The sequence below is a fragment of the Puntigrus tetrazona genome, chromosome 12 (genome assembly GCF_018831695.1).
Source record: "Puntigrus tetrazona isolate hp1 chromosome 12, ASM1883169v1, whole genome shotgun sequence".
NCBI classification, from domain to species: Eukaryota; Metazoa; Chordata; class Actinopteri; order Cypriniformes; family Cyprinidae; genus Puntigrus; species Puntigrus tetrazona.
The window spans coordinates 8,750,235-8,755,239 of NC_056710.1; positions in this window are offsets into that span (position 1 = coordinate 8,750,235).

Sequence of the window (5,005 nt, forward strand, 5' to 3'; positions counted from 1 at the left end):
ATAAAGAAGTCAGCACAGTGGAGCGACTGGCTATTTGCATCTCTTTTCTCTTGGTAAAGGTCAAGTTTGACAGAGAGTCTACAGAGACCTCAAACAGACCTGACTGTTTATGAGATATTAAAATACACATAATTCACCAGAGGTTTTATAGTCACGAAAGGGCATATGGCTGGTTTAATCATCCAAAATATTTGCACAGAAATGCCTTTCTTTCTTTCTTTTACTCTGCCTGGAACAAAGGCACTACAAAACACCCATCTAACGCAACTGTGTTATTCTATATCAACATTTTCATATTCATACCAAACATAAAAGACTTTTAGGCATTGCCGTATTTTTTATTTTTAATTAGGTAGAACTTGTCATCTGAAGACGTTTTGCTGCAAGGCCTGGCAGTCTCATGACCGATTATACTCTGTGTGGGTAGTTAGGTTTCTGTTCTATGTTGCTAACATTGTTTTCCCTTATTCCTTTTGCCTTTGAAGCGTCAGTGCATGTGTATTGAATGGCAGAGCAGGGACGGCTCCACGGTTCACGTGCAGCATGCGTCCGGTGATACAGCTTGTGATTGGATATAGAGCACTGATCGATAGTCAATACTGTACATTAGCGGTTGGCCCAGGAGCAGTGAGTGTTGTGCTAATTTGGGAAAAAAGGGAAATTCTCTTTGTCTAATCTATATGACATTGCATAGGCCTGTATTTTGCTCTTAGCTCTGTTAAACGTTATCTACCGACCCGCCGTTGAGACACCATTCTTGATAGAGCTCAGCACGTTTTGTTCTGGAATGCACATGATTGGATGTACCCTCAAAAAAATGAAAAAAAAAAAATTACCTTTAGGGTACAACAGTTTTTAACTGGGGCAGTACCCTCACTTTCTCATCTGCTAAATGGGTTTATAATAATAGTGAAAGAATACATATTATTACCTTAAAGGAACATATTACCACTCCAAGATTCATGCAATCTTTAGAGGTAAAGAAGGTACATTTTATATCCAAGCCACATTTTTATTCACCTTTTATTTAGCCAATATTAATGTCAATTCAATATAGGATATAAAAAAAACATCTATATAACGTGCATGGCAGAATAATACATTTATATATTCATTAATAATTGTATGTAAAAAAGATCGTACAAACTATTATAATTTAATCATTTGTTATTGTTGTTGTTATGATTATTAAATCTACGGTTTTACTATTCGAAAGTTAATTTACTATTCATTCTTTTTTTTCCCCTTAGAATTCTATACATTTATATATTGCTTTGGTACACTATGTTTATTACAGTGTAATTACACTGAGTAATATAAAGTTAACAACAATACTTGGTTAGCTGCGTGTTATGTATAAATAATTATTACTAAATCTATGTACAGTTAATGTGTAAGGACACTGTAAAGTATTATTATAATTTAAATATAAAATGTCATTACCAATTAGGAATATATGCGTAATAAATATATTAAACATAAAATAAATCAGTGATTAAATCAAGCTGTTTTATCTTAGGCAAAAAAAATAGCATGTAAGGTTGTAATTTGCTTTATTATGCAAAGGGATTTAGAAAACCTTTTCTTCCGAAATGTCATAATGCCCTTTGGGACTCTTAAGAACAGCCAAAAATAAATAAACACCTTATTATAATTACATTGCTAAATTTTAAGTTTGCCCATTACATGGTGCAGCAATTTAAGGTAATGTTATGTGCACTGTATAGTAATAACAATGGATTATGCATAATTACAAGCAACTATACCTTGTACACAAAGAATATGTAGTTAGTTAATATGACTTGTGTAGTTACATTGTAATAACCACACCTTAAAATACAACGTTTCCGTAAAGTAATGCCAAAAACGTTTAAATTAAATACTGTCTTGTTTGTAAATAATAAAACTACACAGTCGCTTCCTTTCTTTTAACACATCCACTTCTGCATTGCTTCAGTTCCTCATCATATTCTTTTCTTCTGTTAGCCTGATCTCATATTCCTTTCATTTAATGCAGCAGAGAGACTGAATTATATATTCTCAATCTTATAACTAAATATATAGAGAGGAGAATGCTGTATATCTGTTAATACCTCTCCATATCAGAACTGTCAAGGCTATATTTCACGCTTCAGCAAATCCATCCAAGACCTTGCATTTGACAGCATTCATTTCAAGCAAAGAAAAACTGCACTGCAGTCTTTCATACTTTCACAAAAAAAGGGGGAGAGAATGACACGTCGGCAATGACAAAGGAATAAATAACGAAAAAATACTGAGAATGTTTCGAAATAAAAAAGGAGACCCTGATGCGAGTTGATCAGTCCATTGATCACAGGCTTTATCTGTTGACAAAGAATAATTCATCTCTGACGAAAAAGCTGTGTAACATGTGACAACAAAACAAGAGCAACCACGAAAAAATTTACAAGTAAAATGACGACCTTGTTACAGAGAAAAATGAGGTTCAAAGAAACCCTAAAGTGAGTGTAGAAAGGCCATGTTAAAACACACACACACACACACACACACACAGAGATGCACACAGTTCAATGCATTCTGATAGAGGACACATTTATCTTCCATACTGAGAGCCAAAGGCACTACATCTACAGATTCTGACTCAGGATACATATTAAATTGTGTGTGTTGAGGGGGGAGTGGGGGGATTATTCAGATTCACAATAATCACCCTCGTATTCATTCCTACAAATGAAGCAAGCTCCCAAAGCAAGTCAGAGTAAACACAACTGACTTTCACACAGGTCATCTTATCTCTTTTTGTCCGTTCACATCTCTCATGATCTACCCCAAAATGAAAATTCTGTCACATACTTATCCTCATGACTTACTTTCTTCTGTCAAACACAAAAGAAAATGCTTTGAACTCTATACCCTCTTTCCCATGCATTTACAACGAATACGGACTAACAATGTGTCCAAGTGTGTCAAAAGTAGTGTGAGTACTTGGAGACCAGCACAAATATAAGCACGATCACACTAATATTAACGGGTTCTATTGTCTTCTGAAAACCCCTTTTAAAATTAACCATCAGTCAAAAAAAAATCGCTTCAAATAAGCACCATCAAAGTATCATAAATTGGTGCACATGACTCATGTGCTGTATTTTGACTCTCCCGAGTCTTCATACGCCCCTTGTGTTCATTTATTAAACACTTTGATTAATCTGAAAAGGCCTTTGGCTGTCAGTAAGTGTGTAGTCAGTCCCCTGAGCCTAATTTAAAACGTTTTTGATACGTGTTTGCTAATTCTACAGAAGTACTGATAAAAATCAGAGCAGAAAAAAATCCATGCGGACCTGTAGTGATGAGGCAAAAAGGTGGTCACAAAGAATGTTTGCGATCATTAAGAAGAAAGTAGGACAACGTGAAATGTATACGTTTAAAGTATTTCGACTTTCAAGATGCTTTGTGTTCTTAAAAAAAGGGCAGAGCAGATATAGATCGAAAAGATAGAAAAGGGAGCAGGAAATATTTTGAGACGACCAAAGAGTTCTGTGAGATGCCTTATTCATCCTGCCCTCCTTCCTCTCTTCAGAACTCCAGGTTATGTTTGTCACATCTTAACCCTGTGTAGTGAGCTGATCAAAGACACGAGTCCCCTCAGAGCCCGTCTCAACTGCACTGTACGTGAAGAACTGCAGAAAACGGCCTTGTAAAAATTCTAATAATTGGTTTAATCATTGATAGTTTGGACATTTTTTGTTTCCGGGGGAAAATCCGTTTAGTTCATACAACACTGCAGAGGAATGGTTATAAGACATGGTGAATACTGGTGTGCTGATGGACAGGACACTGGCATCAAAACACGTCGAACGAAAATTCATGTTCCAGGTCTATTTGATGTTCACATAGTTTTCAGGTGTGAGAGACAGTATACATTAAAGCAACCTAAACTAGATGTTTCTATTTGAAACTCTTAAATGATCAAACAGAAAGCAAGTTACTGACTAATCCAAAAAAACAATAACTAATCCAATAACTACATTAATATAAAAAAAAGATTTTATTCGCATAATTCATGTACTGTTCGAAAGTTTGAAGTTTGTGAGATTTAACTTTTCTAAAAAGATAAATAAATAAATCTTATGCTCACCAAGACTGCATTCATTCATTAATTCATTCAACTATGAATAAAGTAAAAACTGCAATATTGTTAAATATTTTTAACATTTAAAGATTTTCCTGCATTTTCTAATATAATATCCTGTTTTAATATCCTGTTTTGCTGCTCATGAAATGCTTCTTAATAATATAATAGTAAAAGGTGTGTTATTTAAAATGAAAACCTTAATACAGTTTTTGGGAATTCTTTACTGTCACTTTTTTTTATCTAGTTAAGAAATAATCATTTTAATCTGCATAAACACTTATTGAGCATTGATTTCTTAAAATGACCCCAAACTTGAATAGTAGTATCTTATATAGTATGATGAACAGTTTTTAGGCTCTTTGCTTTTGGAGCTGTGGTGTGCCAACTTGTTCCTCCTGTATCTTGTTTCTCTCTAAATATGTAGAATTAAAAACATTAATCAAATTTTAATTAACAAACACTTAGTCGTGAAAAAGACCTGACAACCATAATCTAGTCTCTGCTGATGAACATTATTAATTATACATAATCACCAACTGGCACAAAAAATAATAATGCACAACGCAAAGTCATCATAGAGATGGATGGCAAAAAAAAGAAAAATAAAATGCATTTTTGCATGTTAATTAACTGGATATGCAAACAAAAGAATTTTATTATGTATATTATTCATTATCTATAACAATCTGTAATCTAATCTCTTCAGTTACGTAGAGTCTCCTCCCCTTTCACATTATAACCAGCAGCTGGGTGGAAAATATGCCCCCCACCTCAATCCCTCTCTCTTTTCTCTCTCTCTCGCTCTCTCTCTCCGATATGCTGAGAACAGAAGGGAGGAGTTTTAATTTGAATCCTGAACTGTTGCCCTTCACAAGGCTCAGAGACAGCAGT